The sequence below is a fragment of the Engystomops pustulosus genome, chromosome 4 (genome assembly GCF_040894005.1).
Source record: "Engystomops pustulosus chromosome 4, aEngPut4.maternal, whole genome shotgun sequence".
NCBI lineage: Eukaryota > Metazoa > Chordata > Amphibia > Anura > Leptodactylidae > Engystomops > Engystomops pustulosus.
The window spans coordinates 204,976,092-204,993,962 of record NC_092414.1 but is presented as its reverse complement, the minus strand read 5'-3'; the positions used below and the strand labels follow the sequence as shown (position 1 = coordinate 204,993,962).

Here is a 17,871-nt window from a genome sequence, read left to right as displayed (position 1 = left end):
CAGTTTAAGGCTACATTCACACTGCCGTATGGGGGACGTATATATGGTTGACATATATATGGCCGATATACGTCCCCCATAGACGGCGCCCAACCGCACACGTGTGGCACCGTACCGCTCCGTACCCCGGAAAAAGATAGGACATGTCCTATCTTTCTCCGCAGTACGGCGCCATGCGCCATATCTTCCTATGGAGAGGGGTGGGGGTGAGCTGCGCTCACCTCCTCCCCCTATCCCCGTGAACTGCCACTACGGTACGGTACAGCGGGCAACGGCGCTGTTTATAGACTAATGCATTCATGTTTCCCGAGGGTCCGTGTCTGGATTCTAACTCTGGACTCCGATGCCGTAATAATTCAAATTATATGTGGAATAATCCAATGCAATAATCGGGAATACTGGTGTGTAAAGCAGATGTTATATAGGCAGGGGATGGACATCTGTGCAGGTAACATAAAACATTCAATCTACTAACAAATATACACATATATGGGTCACTTTCATACAGAACTGGAATATAAAATCTAATTGATAGCGTCTGAACTTTAAAGGGATCGTCTGCTATGGAAAATCCCTTCAAAGAAGCCGATCAACCTCTTGTATTAGTGTTCCATTTTCCTACACTGCCCCCGCAGGTGAATCAGAGCATTACCCAGCTTGTATTAAGATGAATTTTCTCTTTCTTCTGGCACCGACATCCCTCGTTACTGATGTTGGATTGTCGTTGGATTCTGTCACAGCTTTAGACACCTTCAGAAATTTAAGCTGACAAAAAATTATAGAAAAGTTTTAATCCCAGAATGACTCAGTTTACCCAGAGCGCTGTTCAGACCTTGCCAACAGAACATTAGTTGTTATATACGCCCAGCTCATATCTGAGGGCCTGTCCCACCAGGGCCCCAGGGAAGCTGCATAGGTGGTGCTCTTGACAAGGTTTGTGAAGGACCAATATCTCCGTACAGTGGACAATACATGCGATACATAGATATGGTGGCTAAATAATATCGCCATACAGTGCCCTAATAATACCAAAATACAGCACTCGCACCATAACAGGCTGTCACTTCCATAGAGATGTTTATTGCTCCCAATAATTTGACAACTGCTGAGATTTATTATTGACAATACATGAAATTATCTGGATATATAGGATCTGGAACATGTACATGTTTAATGGCTAAACTAACGAGTCTGGATAATGTAGATATGGAAGCACTGAGGGACATAAATCTGCAGGAAGAGCGCAGTGCACTATATAAGGAGTAACTGCTAAGCGAGACGTGGCCCTATAAAACATGGGGAGAGATATGATGTGCGCTTCAGGAATGACTAGTCTTCTGGACTGTGTAATGATGCAGATACATGGCTGTGATTGTCACTTCACCCCAGGTAATAAGATGTTACAGGGGTAATAAGAAGATCAGGAGCCGGGTTACTGTAATAAGTTGTTACAGGGGTAATAAGAGGATCTGGAGCCGGGTTACTGTAATAAGTTGTTACTGGGGTAATAAGAGGATCAGGAGCCGGGTGTAATAGGAGGATCAGGAGCCGGGTTACTGTAATAAGATGTTACAGGGGTAATAAGGGGATCAGGAGCCGGGTTACTGTAATAAGATGTTACAGGGGTAATAAGAGGATCAGGAGCCGGGTTACTGTAATAAGATGTTACAGGGGTAATAAGAGGATCAGGAGCCGGGTTACTGTAATAAGATGTTACAGGGGTAATAAGAGGATCTGGAGCCGGGTTACTGTAATAAGTTGTTACTGGGGTAATAAGAGGATCAGGAGCCGGGTGTAATAGGAGGATCAGGAGCCGGGTTACTGTAATAAGATGTTACAGGGGTAATAAGGGGATCAGGAGCCGGGTTACTGTAATAAGATGTTACAGGGGTAATAAGAGGATGAGGAGCCGGGTTACTGTAATAAGATGTTACAGGGGTAATAAGAGGATCAGGAGCCGGGTTACTGTAATAAGATGTTACAGGGGTAATAAGAGGATCAGGAGCCGGGTTACTGTAATAAGATGTTACAGGGGTAATAAGAGGATCAGGAGCCGGGTTACTGTAATAAGATGTTACAGGGGTAATAAGAGGATCAGGAGCCGGGTTACTGTAATAAGATGTTACAGGGGTAATAAGAGGATCAGGAGCCGGGTTACTGTAATAAGATGTTACAGGGGTAATAAGAGGATCAGGAGCCGGGTTACTGTAATAAGATGTTACAGGGGTAATAAGAAGATCAGGAGCCGGGTTACTGTAATAAGATGTTACAGGGGTAATAAGAGGAGCAGGAGCCGGGTTACTGTAATAAGATGTTACAGGGGTAATAAGAGGATCAGGAGCCGGGTTACTGTAATAAGATGTTACAGGGGTAATAAGAGGATCAGGAGCAGGGTTACTGTAATAAGATGTTACAGGGTAATAAGAGGATCAGGAGCCGGGTTACTGTAATAAGATGTTAAATGGGTAATAAGAGGATCAGGAGCCGGGTTACTGTAATAAGATGTTAAATGGGTAATAAGAGGATCAGGAGCCGGGTTACTGTAATAAGATGTTAAATGGGTAATAAGAGGATCAGGAGCCGGGTTACTGTAATAAGATGTTAAATGGGTAATAGGAGGATCAGGAGCCGGGTTACTGTAATAAGATGTTACAGGGGTAATAAGGGGATCAGGAGCCGGGTTACTGTAATAAGATGTTACAGGGGTAATAAGAGGATCTGGAGCCGGGTTACTGTAATAAGATGTTTCAGGGGTAATAAGAGGATCAGGTGCCGGGTTACTGTAATAAGATGTTACAGGGGTAATAAGAGGATCAGGAGCCGGGTTACTGTAATAAGATGTTACAGGGGTAATAAGAAGATCAGGAGCCGGGTTACTGTAATAAGATGTTACAGGGGTAATAAGAGGAGCAGGAGCCGGGTTACTGTAATAAGATGTTACCGGGGTAATAAAAGGATCTGGAGCCGGGTTACTGTAATAAGATGTTACAGGGGTAATAAGAGGATCAGGAGCCGGGTTACTGTAATAAGATGTTACAGGGGTAATAAGAGGATCAGGAGCCGGGTTACTGTAATAAGATGTTACAGGAGTATTAAGAGGATCAGGAACCGGGTTACTGTAATAAGATGTTACAGGGGTAATAAGAGGATCAGGAGCCGGGTGACTGTAATAAGATGTTACAGGGTAATAAGAGGATCAGGAGCCGGGTTACTGTAATAAGGTGTTACAGGGTAATAAGGGGATCAGGAGCCGGGTTTCTGTAATAAGATGTTACAGGGGTAATAAGAGGATCAGGAGCCGGGTTACTGTAATAAGATGTGACAGGGTAATAAGGGGATCAGGAGCCGGGTTACTGTAATAATATGTTACAGGGGCAATAAGGGATCAGGAGCCGGGTTACTGTAATAAGATGTTACAGGGGTAATAAGAGGATCAGGAGCCGGGTTACTGTAATAAGATGTTACAGGGTAATAAGAGGATCAGGAGCCGGGTTACTGTAATAAGAAGTTACAGGGGTAATAAGGGGATCAGGAGCCGGGTTACTGTAATAGGATGTTACATGGGTAATAAGGGGATCAGGAACCGGGTTACTGTAATAAGATGTTGCAGGGGTAATAAGAGGATCAGGAGCCGGGTTACTGTAATAAGATGTTACAGGGGTAATAAGAGGATCAGGAGCCGGGTTACTGTAATAAGATGTTAGAGGGGTAATAAGAGGATAAGGAGCCGGGTTACTGTAATAAGATGTTACAGGGGTAATAAGAGGATCAGGAGCCGGGTTACTGTAATAAGATGTTACAGGGGCAATAAGGGATCAGGAGCCGGGTTACTGTAATAAGATGTCACGGGGTATTTCAGGAGAGATGATGGAGGGCTGTTAGCAGATCCCCCTCTAGGATGCAGGTAGGAGGGCACAGTTGGGTGTGAGTACATCTGGAAAACAGATGTTGAGCTCACTCCTGTAGTCTGGGCCCTCCGCCCTGTCCTGGGTGAAATGTGAAGCTTAGGGAAGAGGGGGGAATCCGGGATCACAGGAGAAGTTGGTTGAAATCAGAAAAGAAAACAGAGTTAGGAAAAGGAAATAAGATAGGAGGAAAGCCAGAGATGGATTCAAGGAGAAACTGGGACTTTTGGGGAGAACGTGAATACTGTAATGAACGAAACTGAAATACGACTTTAAATACAAAATATTGAAAAAGAAAAATATGATGGCAGAGCTGTTTATAGTATGTGTGTGTATGAGGCTGCAAACACACACAAAATGGTGGACGGGCAGCAGATGTTTGTCTAGAAAACTTTTTAGATGACAGGGAGGTCAAATGTCCTGTGGCAACTACATGGCACATTATTTTTGTCCCATCTAGCGGTATTATTTGTACAATATATTGAAAGGTGTGCCCAAAAATCTCCAACTGTATTCCTTTGGTGTATAGAGGAGGATTAGGATTGGATGCAGATCATGATCTGTCATAGTCGCAATGCTCTGCAGGTCTGGCAGCAGCTGTGGAGTATGTAGTAAGGCTGATGAGATATGGCACGTGGTTTGTAGACAGGGGGTGGGGGTGATGACACTGAGCAGTGACAGGTGGGTAACACTATAGTAATTACACCTCTTTTATCACACTCCCAGAACCAATTAGTCAGAGGAAGAAAGTTGACGCTTCCTTTCAGTGTCTTGAGGTGTGAATCTTTCCTGTTAGATTTTTCCTGATTTGAGTCAGGTTCTGCAGACATCTAGTAAAAACAAATTAGTATTCTTCTACATATATTTACTGGTAGCCTCCTCTATATACTACAAGTCTAAAGATAGGTCTAAAGCTCTTGAGGAACATCTCAAAGCCATGAGGCTTGTGTCTCTTCTAGACACAAGAAGGAGCTACATCCCATGACTTTCCCTATTATCCCTTCTCTAGAATTAAATTTACAGAAGTTGTGTAGATTTGTTATCGTCTTTTATTTTGGGAGGAGGTTTCTAAGACAAGATCACATGTTACTGGAAAGTAGCTGAGCTTCTATAGATAAGGTGTCATGTGGCCGAGTGTTTTATCTGGATTTCTCATGAGAGGGATTGTTATGGGGGAAAATATGAGTCATGAGAAGAATGAGTGTCTGAGACTTAAGAAATGAGCCTGGGAAGGAGAGGAGAAGGAATGGAAAAACTAAGGACTGGAGTGATGGAGTTGTGTCAAAGCCAGAGATCAGAAGGATATGGTGGACATATTGTAAAGAACTAGAAGGATCACTTCCATCTCTTCCGTATACCTCAGTCTCCATTGCTCTATCATTACCTCCTCATACATATAGCTCAGTCTCCATTGCTCTACCAATACCTCCTCATACATATACCTCAGTCTACATTGCTCTACCAATACCTCCTCATACCTATGCCTCAGTCTCCACTGCTCTACTAATAACTTCTCATACATATACCTCAGTCTCCATTGCTCTACCAATAACTTCTCATACATATGCCTCTGTCTCCAATGCTCTACCAATATGTATGAGGAGGTATTGGTAGAGCAATGTAGACTGAGGTATATGTATGAGGAGGTATTGGTAGAGCATTGGAGACTGAGGTATATGTATGAGAAGATATTGGTAGAGCAATGGAGACTGAGGCATATGTGTGAGGAGGTATTGGTAGAGCAATAGAGACTGAGGTATATGTATGAGGAGGTATTGGTAGAGCAATAGAGACTGAGGTATATGGATGAGGAGGTATTGGTAGAGCACTGGAGACTGAGGTATAAGGAAGAGATGGAAGTGATCCGGTGTAAATTAAGTTATATGTAGGATAAGATAGTAATAGAGTGGAGTCAATTGATTTATATGTAGGAGAAGTTTTGGTCTGGCACAGGATGAGAACTAGGAATCGGAAAGAAGTGCTATAGTTATGTTGATGGCACTGTCTGGGAGTAAGAAGGAAGTGATGTATAAAGAATTATGTAGGAATTGTAAATTTTTGTGGAAATAAGTGGTTCATAAAGCGCTGTAGAATATGATGGCGCTATATAAATAAAGATGTGAGAGGTAGTAGTATGTTGGAATGGGATGGAAGTAAGAGCAGTGTAGATGATTGCATGTGGGAATGAGAAGTAAGTTTAAAACTATATGTTATATGGCAGTGGTGGCGAACCTATGGCACGGGTGCCAGAGGCGGCACTAACAGCCCTTTTTGTGGGCACTCGGGCCATCACCCCAGGACACCAGACAGGACTCTAAGAATCTTCCTGCAGTTCCAAGCAACTTAAAAGATGCTGCTTTCAGTCATATATTAAAGTGATACTTACTTATCTTTGGAGGACCTTCTGTTGGCCCCACGATTCACTGAGTACAGAGGGACACTGCGAATTTCCCATCTTGTCCTCAGTAGGCCAATATGATCGAACGTCGTTGGGGAACAGAAAGTTACTGTTTTAATTTTTGGTTGGGGTTTGGGTTGCAGTTTGGGCACTCAGCCGCTAAAAGGTTCGCCATCACTGTTGTATGGGAATAAGAAAGAAGTGGTAAAACAAAAGGAAAGCTTTATGAGAGAATGGCATAATGGAAGATAGTAGATGATGTGTTGCCTACAGAACAAGATGGAGTAACTTTGAGAAGAAAGTTATGGAGGACAGTGGACAATGTGTAGGCTACAGAGCTACGGGAAGTTGCTACAGAACTAATGGAGATGTGTAGAAGGTAGTGATAAAGTTGAGAAGATGAGGAGGACATGGAATGAAAAGGACATGATGCTGAAATACTTTAGGACTGACAATGGAACGGTGTAGGTGGTGATTTATGGAAATAAGGAGGGAGGGATGGATTAGAGAAGTGTGGACTCATGACTCGGAGTAGGAGGTGATATGTAGAAATAATAAAGTCACAGGGTAGAAGTTTTTTGTGAAGATTAGGTACCAATGGTGGAAGAGAAACCTCCCAAGGAGAGCTGATCTTCAGAGTTGACGATCTTGGGTCTGCTGTATTCAATACTACTAGGTGGGAAGACATTTCTTGCTGAATGCCTCTGAATTTTCATGTTGGGTTGGTCTATGACACATTTCGAAGGCTCATGTTATTTACTAGTTGAAAACTTGACTTGTCATAAGTTCCGTAGGCTGGAGTGCATGTTTTTCGCCATAACATGGTGACATCAGTTGTTTTTATTCGGAGTGACACAGCGGGGACAGGCAGGGCAGTGACGCTTAGACCCGGCAGGATACTTCCCCTTGTTTGCACGGTGTCAGGAATAACACAGGGGGCTGCATAACACATGGAGAACATGATATGTGTGTGTTCTATAGTAGAAAAGACCTACACACTGTCCACCGGAGTAGGGACGGTGTTAGGTAAAATTAGGTGGAACTATAGTTGCTCTGTGGCTATTACCGCTTACCTTAGGCTTGTAGAGGTAGTCTACACTTTCTCATCATGGTGTCCCCTTGTAAATATCTCATTGATAATGGACCACTTCCCAGGATGCAATGTAATCTCTAACCATGCCAATAGTTTTCGCTGTAGGAATCCTGGAAAGTTGACAATCCATACAATATCAGCCCTATATTGACACAAATTTTAGTACAAGCAAGTTGCACCCTCACATGAATATTTCTTCCCGACATCTCTGACTGTACCTTACAGCCCCCTCAAGTCTTTTCCTGTTTCTTCCCGTCTGCCATGAGAAGCCCCCACCATCCCCCTCCTTGGGTACCAGACTACTTCCAGCTGTTTGTCTGAAGGACTCAGGTTACCGGTTTCTCTGCTCCATCCGGAGCCTCACCAACGGCCCAGCTTGTCCTGAGTTATAAACATATCCTAGAAATTCCCATTAAGATGTGCAATCCCAGCAATAAATTATCAGATATGGGCGTAAACACAAGAAGGGGGCCACAGACCGTCTCACAGCTGATGGGTGAATGTGAAAGTTGTGTATGACCTGCAGGCCGCACCTCACATGTGGTTTTCATAGATCTTAGAAACTTTCCTACATTTTCTGGCAGTAGTATACTCTTATGTTAAGATGGCTGGTATTCCAAAATCTTTAGGTGCCCCAATATGTGTGCAGCTCTGAGGTCCTTGCTCTTCTATACAGATTTCTTTTTAGTCAACATAATTTGGATGTACGTCATTTAGGTTATCAAATTTAACATTATCAAATCAGATAATGTGAAGGGGCACATTGTAGTCAATGGCCACACAATCTCAGCCATGCAGAATTTTTTCACCACCATCTCTCTAAGGGTCCTTATCTCCATCATCCCTGTAGAGTGTAGATGTGGAAAAGTCTCCATTTATAGTGTAAATGGGTCACTGTAACAAGAATGACCTCTATGAGGGGTACTCTGTCTGAGGCCACATTGCCCCCATTGTCCGAGTATATAGGATATTAGGCACGGGTAATATAATTAGTACGGGTCACAGTGTATTAGTGCTGCGTGACAACAGGAGGTTTGTGTTACACATTGAGTTGTGATGCTCTGAATTCCAGGCTCGTGTAGATACCAGCAGATCAGCCCTAATAAGGAGAGTCGGCCCCTGACATTCTTCCTCCGAGACCCTGCTGCTTCTTATCTCCTCACTCAGAGGATTAACTCACTGTGCACCCAGCAACCTGCACCTCTACGATGTGTATGTTACCCACAATGGGGGGCTGCGGATTATACAGGGGGCCACATTCATACAAGTTATTGGACTTATGTCTTCCACAAAGACTGACACCATTATAGCTCCCTCCTATGGAACACTATTAATACCAACGCCTGAAGGGGGCATGGGCACATGGTGGTAGGGTGGTAGAAAGGTGCATCTTCATACTGTGGACAAATAACCAACGTGGTCCATAAGGGGGAGCTGTCTCTATTACATGGTGGTATATGGAGGAGGCGGTGGTGTTTCTGGTGGGTGACTTACACACGCACGGCTCTGAGGGCACCACCATGACTGTCACTGCATGAGGGAGAGATGAGATGATAGAGACTGACACAGGACGCTGCACGTCTAGAGACTGCGGAGACAGAACATGGATAGATCTCTCATATCTCATGTCTTCTCCCTCCTCCCCCTTTCTCTACCTCTTTACCTTTATTCCGCACCTCTCTCTTCTATCACTTCGCTCTTCTCTTGTTACTCTATTTTATCTCTCTATCATTTCTTGCAGTTTTCTCACTTTTCTTCCGTTTCTTATAACTTCTGTTTCTTTCCTCTAATTCTTTTTTTTTCCTTTCTTGTATTTGTGTCTCTCTTTTGCTGACTGTTTCTCTTCAATTTTTTCTTCTTCACTCTCTCATAACTATCTTTTATCTTCTCCCGCTCCCCTATCGCTATCCACTCTTTATTTCTCTCCTCTTCAATAATCTCTAACTCACCTCTCTTTAATCTCTTGCTTTTCTTTTCTTTCTATTTCCTTCCTGCTTTCTTTCTGTCCTATCACTATCTATTTTCTTTTTTTGCTGTCTTCTTTTCTCGCTCAGTTTTCTTTTTATCTCTCTTCTATTCATTCTCTCACCTCTCTATTCTAACTCTTCTCCTGCTCTGCTTTTTCTTGCTTCCCTTTTCTCTCTTGTCTCTTCCTTTGCCTTCTCACTTTCCCCTCTTTTCTTTCCCTCCTCTCAGTCTCATCTTCTGTCTCCTCATTCTCCTCTTTTGATGTCTTTCATCTATCTCTCTCTCTCTCTGTTTCTCACTTGTATATCTTTATCTTATCTCCTTTTTTCTTCTGCTCTCTTTTCCTGAGATGATGTTCGATCACCCTTCATCATCTCTTTTAATTCTCTTCCTCTTGCCTTTGCTCTCCTTCCTTGCTCTTCTCTTCTCTTCTTTTCTTGCTCTTCTCTTCTTCCTTTCTCTTCTTTGCCTTACTTCCTTCTTTCTTCTCAGTCTTATCTCTATACTCTTTTTTTTCTGTCTTCTCTTTTGTTGCTTAGTTTTCTTTTCATTCTCTCCTCCCTTCCATCTTCTCCTGTTCTCATTTCTTCACTCTGTCTCTTCTCTCGTCACTCTCTCCTCAAGCTCTTCTTTTGTTCTTCTCTTTTTTCTTGCTCTTGTCTCCTATCTCCTCTTTTCTTTATCTCTTATATGTTGCTCTTTCTTTTCCATGTTCTCTCTCCTGCCTTTCATCTTTACTCTCTGTTTCTCTCTTGCATGTCTTTCTCTACTCTCAATACTGTAAGTTTCGTGATGACCTTTTATGTAGCCCTGGGATGTCTACTGCTGTCTTCAAAATAAAGAAATAAAGTTTTTTTTATGACAGATCATGGAACGTCCTGGGGTCCATCTTCCCTTAAAGAATTATTATTATTATTAATTTATATAGCGCACACAGATTACACAGCGCTGCACAAAGCATATCAAACTGGTCCCTGTCCCCATGGGGCTCACAATCTAAACAACCTACCAGTATATTTTGGAGTGTGGGAGGAAACCGGAGTACCCGGAGGAAACCCACGCAAACACGGAGAGAACATACAAACTCTTTGCAGATGTTGACCTGGGTGGGAATCGAACCCGGGACCCCAGCGCTGCAATGTAGAACATTTCCCCTGAGTGAGAACTGATATTTTGGTATATGCTTATAACAACATATGATTTGGCCTGGTCTTTGGAGATTCAGCATTGTCACCGAGGACCGATGGGCACTGTTACTAAGCAACACATTCATCTACATCATGCTCAAGCTCCTCTTTAAAGGGCAGCACCAGCCTGCAGGAGACATTGGTCACACTTTTGTCAATACGTTTATATACTGGAGACCCTTTGTAAGATGTTGTCCGCTTCATCCCCCACCTAATTTTCTATGGTTGTAATATAGGACTTTAAAACCATAATAAACTTCTTGCTTTCTGCAGATGTTGCGTTAAATGGCAATTTTACAACACCCCACCCTCTGCGTTGTTAATAATAATGTCACAGATTCCACAACTCTCATAAGTCTCTGAAGAATATATATATAAGAGTCATGTGAATGAATGTGGCTAAGAATATCTTACGGGCGTCCCCTTGCCACCCCTTGGGAAGTGGGCCGTGACCTTGTGTCCAATGGGCGTTGTAGACCAACGTGGTCATCCTCCTTCTCCAACATTATGATGTTGTGGCCCAGTAGTAAGGACCTATCTTCTCTATGTACATCTACAATTTTGACACGCATGGCCACCAAGGCTGGATGCTGTGTATTTTGTAGTGTAAATGGGTCCACGCCAACCAGCCAGAGCAATGTGCGTCTGATTAAATGCCCTGGTAACAGGACAATAACATACCCAATCCTGCCAAATGTGGAAGAATTCTTCAGGCCATTGTCTTCTGTAATAAAGACATTTTTGAGAAGGGAGGAGAGGCTGGAACACTGTAAGACGTTGTGTAAGAGTAAAAGGTCAATAGGAGGGCCAGAACTCGATGTGGCAGTACAGTATATCTATTCAGCCAGGGCTTTCGACTGGGAAAGGTCTAAAATAAGTTCACCAGTAGTAGAATGGGTAATAGGCAAACTAATTGTGATTTCTACCCTATAGACCAGCGATGGCGAACCTTTCAGAGGTCGAGTGCCCAAACTGCAACCCAAAACCTGCATATTTTTAGCAAAGTGCCAAAACAGCAATTCAAGCAGTAACTTATTGCAATTTTCTTGCTCCATGCTGTACACAGTTTTCAATGGGCCTGAGGGCATCAATATCTTTGTCAGAAGGAGAGGAAATTTGGGTTGTCGCTGGAGCTTTCCTTGACAGCCCCCGAAACAGTAGGGGCTCAAATGATAACCTGACCCTGTCCACACCACCTGTCTATTCCTGCAGGTAGACCAGGATGCTCCACATTAAAATAATTTTAAGCATGGCAAGCCCTGAGACTGCAGGAGGATCCCTGTCTGTCAAAATCTCCCATGGTGAAACAGCCTGAGTGCCCACTGAGAGGGCTCTGAGTGCCACCTCTGGCACCAGTGCCATAGGTTCGCCACCACTGCTATAGACCATCTGCTTGGTTCAAGCAATCTTTATGTCCAGAACGGGGAGAGGAGAAAAGTTATTCTAGACTCTTCTGACAACATCTTATCTCTCTGAGAATGTAAAATCTGGGAGTCATTTACTAAGGGCCCGATTTCCAGACGTGTTACCCGAATATTTCCGATTTGTGCCGATTTCCCCTGAATTGTCCCGGGATTTTGGCGCACGCAATCGGATTGTGGCGCATCGGCGCTGGCATGCATGCGACGGAAATCGGGGGCGTGGCCGAACGAAAACCCGACGGATTCGGAAAAACCGCCGCATTTTTAAAAAAAAAACTGCTGCGGAGCGTGCGTTTACCTTCACTCAGCCCGGCCCGGTGAACTCCAGTGCGTTCCGATGCTTTTCAGCGCAGCAGCGCCACCTGGTGGACGGCAGAGGAACTACCATAATGAATCCCGGCCGGACCTGAATCCTCCGCAGAGAATGCGCCGCTGGATCGCGAATGGACCGGATAAGTAAATCTGCCCCTTTATTTCCTTCAACATCTGCCATTTGCGGTAGCCCATATACTGTAATGATTGGCCAGTCCGACTTTCATTGAAACCTACCTCATTTGTATTATTCCTAGTAGAAACTCATTAGCACTCTCATAGCCACCTCTATCAACATATATTGGAACACCTTGGCAAAAATTTAAGTTATGGGTTTGATGGCTGAAGACCTCTTATAGTCCATATTGGCCACTACAGCTTTAATGAGACTGGGTAAAAGGATGAATGATCTCTCAGAAAATATTCATGGAACGTTCTTTCAATGGAAGATGATTTGTGGGCTAAACATCCATTCGGACCACCAGAGGGACATTTTGAACATGGCTGATTTTTTTTTCCCCAGAAGTTATCAGATTAGTTGTTTTTTTTAGTTTCAGCTAAAGAACATTTGTCATGGTTGAAATGGTCACTGTAACAGTTGTGGATCAGTGGTTGGACAGGCTCATTGAGCAGGACCTCCAGGAGAACAATGCCGAGTGTCAGCTGCTGTGGTGTAATGGACACAGGATATGGGTGAAGGCTCTCCAGGCTGATCACACATCACTGTCTGGCAGCTGGATGGGTGAACTTGGTCTTGAGGGATGTGCGAGAATTCTTCCTGTCCGAATCATTACTTTATTGGAAGAGGAATAATGATTGTGGGTGGGTCTTCATGGTTTGGACCACCTTGAAACACTTCAGGATACAATGAATGAAGGAGATGGGTATGAGCTGCTGCGAGACAACATAGAAAGTAGATGATCTCCTCTAGGTACATAGGACGCACATTTTGGATCCTTCTATTAACTCACATCACCTTTCAAGAAATTGTGTCACACCTCCATACACATTCTATAGGCTTAGCTACCATTTATCCAGTGTATATGGCTACAGTGAGACCCCAAAGTTGAATGGACATTTTCCCACATGGCCATGTTACAAGTGTGGTAGGAAGACTTTTCTGTAGATGTTTCTGAGCTAAGATATTTTTGGGCTATGTGGTAATACATGATCTTATCCTTTGTCAATGCACCATAACACTTTCTATAGAAAGTGAATGCCCCCCCACTAAGTTCCATCCTTCGGCGGTCTACATGGGGTCCTTGTTATATAAATGGCTCTTTGTGTTCCTGGGCCTTCTCCAAACTGCAAACTCTGCTTCTTACACATGTGTCTAATAATAACCACGAGAGCGGAAAAACCAGAACATCTGTCTCCTCAAGCACTGACCGGGCAGAGCCATTGGTCACCATTATACGCCATGTCCCAGGACTGTAACACCGATGAGAAGATGGCAGGTGCTAGTGGGTGTCAGAACATGTATGATGGGGGTGACTTCTAGAGGTGTTGTAGGAAGCCCATCAATAAGTGGTGGACTGGCTTAACATCTTACGCTCCAGATTGAAATTTAAGTATTTGAATTGTATTTTTTTCACCCAACTTTATAACTCCTATTTTTTTGGTTTTCTTTAGATGACTGGAAGATGACGTGATTGTCAAACACTGTGGATGTTTAATGTTTACATAGTTTTCATAAGGTCAGTATCTCTTTTTATTCCATGTCACGTAGCTTCCTCTTGTCACATAGCTTCCTCCTGTCTGTGTCGCCCTATAGTGGGAGGAGCAGAATCCATGTCACATAGCTTCTAACTGTTATCTATGTCAGCCTGCCTGTGTTACCTTGTGGTAGGAGGAGATTCTGTTACATAACTCCTTCCCAGGGGCGTAACTTGAGGGGGTGCAAAGGGGGCAGTTGTAACCGGGCCCCCTTTGCTCCTTTGTAGTTTCCCTATATGAGAAGACTAGTACTATAAACAATACATTATAATTGGGGTCCTGGCACAAATTCTGCACTGGAGCCCAATAGCTTAAAGTTACGCCACTGCTCCTTCCCCTTGTCTGTGGGGAGGAAGGATTGGATGCCGTGACAAAAATAGTGGTTGATGGAATCATAGAACATTTAAGCCCTGTCAATGACCGAGCCCTTAGAACACTTCAAAATGCCTAGGACCACCCCTTTCTGTTCAGGAAATACCCACAAATTACCCATTTTGGGAGATGTTAATTTACTCCTTTCTTGGGACTAAAAGCAACTATGGTATCATAGCTCCATCTGTCTTTGTCACCCTGTGGGGGGAGGAGAAAACTCCATGTAGCATAGCATCTTTCTCCTGTTTGTAGACTTCTGGTGGGAGGGGGAGGCAACATACTAAATAACTCCTCCCTCCTGTCTGTGTCACCCTGTAGTGCGAGGAGCAGACTCCACGTTATATAGCTCTTTCCTCCTGACTTTGTCAACCTGTGGTAGTAGGGCAGACCACATGTCGATAGCCCCTCCTTCATGTCGGCCACCCTCTAGTGGGAAGGCCAGTCTGCAGGTACCTATGTCACTCTGTGGTGGGAGGGGCAAACTTCTATTTTACCCACAATGCAAGGCCAAGAAAGGTATTTAACTGAACTAAAAAAAAATTATGATTTTGTGAAGAAGTATAGAGGAAACATGTAGATGCTTTGTATTTAGGACCCCAGTGCTCCATAAAGACTACGAATGACATATCACATATCCCATGTTTTTAGTGTTTGGCTATATAACATGACCTTTATAATGTAGGCATATAAGCTGGGCCTTGGGGTAACCTTCCTCTAGCTCTATGTAGGGATTAGGAGGAATCTGAACCCCAGGCTGGAATGTGTCAGGGAGTAAGGGGCCCGGGAGATGTCTGTCTGCTCCATGGTGTTGAAATAACCCATTTTGTGTCATTCCTCCCCAACCCCTGGTTTCCTCTTTAATCTCATGCCAGGGGGAGGGATGTGGCGAGTCTGCTCTCTGTCACCGAGGAAGAATGAGGGTTTGGGGCTACATTCTTAACCCCTTACCCTCCTGGTGTGCGTACATATTGTGTCTATCGTTCCCTGCCTTGTTAAGTGTTTTTCCATTTTAGTAACTTCTAAATATGTTCTTACCCTTAGAGAGCTATACCAAATCACCAGTGTGCATACCAATGCCCATGGCGGTGCCTACTGTTCCATAAGAATGACAGTAAGTGGATGAGACAGGGATGACCGCAATTAGAGGGGATCCCAGACAATGACCCCCACTAATGATAACTTCTGACTTGTTTCATTGATGGCCCGGGATTAATCCATGGAACTCGCTACCTAGTGAGAGTTTTATGGTTCAACCTTGGCTTGTTCTGGTCACATTTATGGGATTATAAATCATACACTATACAGGCAGTCCCCTACTTAAGGAAACCCGACTTACAGATGACCTCTAGATACAGAGGGACCCCTCTGCCCACTGTGACCTCTGGTGAAGCTCTCTGGATGCTTTACTTTAGTCCCAGATTTCAATGATCAACTCTAAAGAAGCGTTATTGATAATCCCTGGTCCAATTATAGCAAAAAAATATTTTACCCAGGATAAATGAACAAGGCCATGGGGAAAGACCATATAGCAAATAATAAAATAATACTAAAAGGAGGAAGGGGGAGCAACACAGGTCCAGATGTCCAGGATTTCGTCAAGAAACAGGTCAGAAACCCCTTTATCCCATCATATATATTGAGAAATCCGAGACATGTGACCCCCAATGCTGGACCAATGACTCACTGTCACCTGGGCTCAAGGACAGATATTCCCAGTCAACAGTTGACAATTGGCTATAAGCTATAGCCAATCAAATCCCGTTGCCACCCTGGAAGATTCATACCAGGGTTGGTAACTGGTTTTGGTGGGAAAATCTTTTCCCGCCTAAAACACCTGAGGTAAATCAAATGGATAAAATATAATGGTTTTCAGTACAACCTTTTTTTTTTTCATAAAATGTCCTAATTCTGGGGTAAGTCAGAAGGAGCTGACTTGGTGCAACTTACCATGACAAGGATGCGGTACATTACTACTCATGTAAAGTCACTGAGCTGAGCAAACGCATCCATCGTCTTGTGCGTCTCTGGGGGTTCTGTGGAACATTCTAACACGATCCGAGTATCATCTTAAATATTGTCAGTATTGACACAACTCTCTTTGGAAGTACAAAAGTAGAAGTATCTAAAAAGATGCCATATATTGGTGCCATACTGTGCCTAAATAATTCCACCATGCAATGCCAATGAAGAGTATCTTATAGTTATTACAAAGCACTGCCATACAATGCCCGGAGAACAAGGTAAAACAGAGAAGAATTAACAGTACAACACAGTACCCAAATAACCATATAGGACAAATACTGCCATAAGTAGGGACAGTTTTGAGCATGTCATAATTGCCCCATTTCCCATGCAATAATCTGGCTCTGCTTCCTCGCTCACTGCCTATTCATTTAGTGAATGACATTCATTATAGCGGTACTTTTTATTTCAGTTTTACTGACTAATTCCCGTCCTGTAATTACAAGGATTTCACTTATATGAGGGATGTCCTAGGTCTCCGCTGACCTGACTTCTTCCCTCAGGGCTGCAGGGGGTAGAGGCGTAATTGGCAGGAATCCAGGCAGTAACCAGAGTGGGTTAGAAATGTTTATTTATAGAGAAAATTAATTCCATATAAGGGGACGGGATGTGGGAGAAAGAGGCCGTAATGAAGAGAGAAGAGGCTCAGAACCGGTAGGAGCAGAGGGGTCAGGATGCGGCTTTATTTCACGTATGAAAACGTTTCTACAATTCTACAAGTGCCTACTATATTACTGCCCCCTATGTACAAGAATATAACTACTATAATACTGTCCCCTATGTACAAGAATATAACTACTATAATACTGTCCCCTATGTACAAGAATATAACTACTATAATACTGCCCCCTATGTACAGGAATATAACTACTATAATACTGTCCCCTATGTACAAGAATATAACTACTATAATACTGCTCCCTATGTACAAGAATATAACTACTATAATACTGTCCCCTATGTACAAGAATATAACTACTATAATACTGTCCCCTATGTACAAGAATATAACTACTATAATACTGCTCCCTATGTACAAGAATATAACTACTATAATACTGCCCCCTATGTACAAGAATATAACTACTATAATACTGCCCCCTATGTACAAGAATATAACTACTATAATACTGCCCCCTATGCACAAGAATATAACTACTATAATACTGCCTCCCTATGTACAAGAATATAACTACTATAATACTGCCCCCTATGTACAAGAATATAACTACTATAATACTGCCCCCTATGTACAAGAATATAACTACTATAATACTGCCCCCTATGTACAAGAATATAACTACTATAAAACTGCCCCGTATGTACAAGAATATAAATACTATAATACTGACCCCTATGTACAAGAATATAACTACTATAATACTGCTCCCTATGTACAAGAATATAACTACTATAATACTGCCCCCTTTGTACAAGAATATAACTACTATAATACTGCCCCCTATGTATAAGAATA

General features: G+C 43.1%; 1 protein-coding gene across 1 annotated transcript in view; it reads left to right on the top strand.

Annotated features, from left to right (window-relative positions):
* The window catches only part of KANK2 (KN motif and ankyrin repeat domains 2), a 46,042-nt gene that overhangs the window by 2,086 nt on the left and 26,085 nt on the right, over positions 1 to 17,871 (top strand). The window contains exon 2 of the mRNA XM_072149554.1: positions 13,917 to 13,981. The gene's annotated coding sequence lies outside the window, so the exon portion shown is untranslated. The remainder of the gene's footprint in view (positions 1 to 13,916; positions 13,982 to 17,871) is intronic.